Below are 387 nucleotides of genomic sequence, written 5' to 3'. Positions count from 1 at the left end.
ATCCTCATCCTCATTCTCGTCCTAACCTCATCCTCATCCTGATCCTGATCCTCATCCTCATCCTATCCTCTTCCTCATCCTCATCCTCATCCCGATCCTATCCTCATCCTCATCCTCATCCTATACTCATCCTCATCCTCATCCTCATCCCGATCCTATCCTCATCCTCATCGTCATCCTGTTTTGATCCTCATCCTATCCTCATCCTCGTCCTCGTCTGATCTTCATCATCGTCCTCATCCTATCCTCATCCTAATTGTCGTCCTCATCCTTATCCTCATCGTCGTCCTCATCCTCATTCTTATCCTCATCCTATCTTCATCCTCTTCCTATCCTTATCCTCCTCCTCCTCCTATCCTCCTCCTCGTCCTCATCCTCATGCTCATC

General features: G+C 48.3%; 1 protein-coding gene across 1 annotated transcript in view; it reads left to right on the top strand.

Moving 5' to 3' along the window:
• The window catches only part of LOC109353800 (CASP-like protein 4D1), a 7,275-nt gene that overhangs the window by 1,530 nt on the left and 5,358 nt on the right, over nt 1-387 (top strand). The window lies entirely within an intron of this gene.

Source organism: Lupinus angustifolius, chromosome LG08 (genome assembly GCF_001865875.1).
Source record: "Lupinus angustifolius cultivar Tanjil chromosome LG08, LupAngTanjil_v1.0, whole genome shotgun sequence".
In the NCBI taxonomy this organism is placed as follows: Eukaryota; Viridiplantae; Streptophyta; class Magnoliopsida; order Fabales; family Fabaceae; genus Lupinus; species Lupinus angustifolius.
Note: the sequence above shows the minus strand (reverse complement) of the source record. Positions and strands in the feature narration are given on the sequence as shown.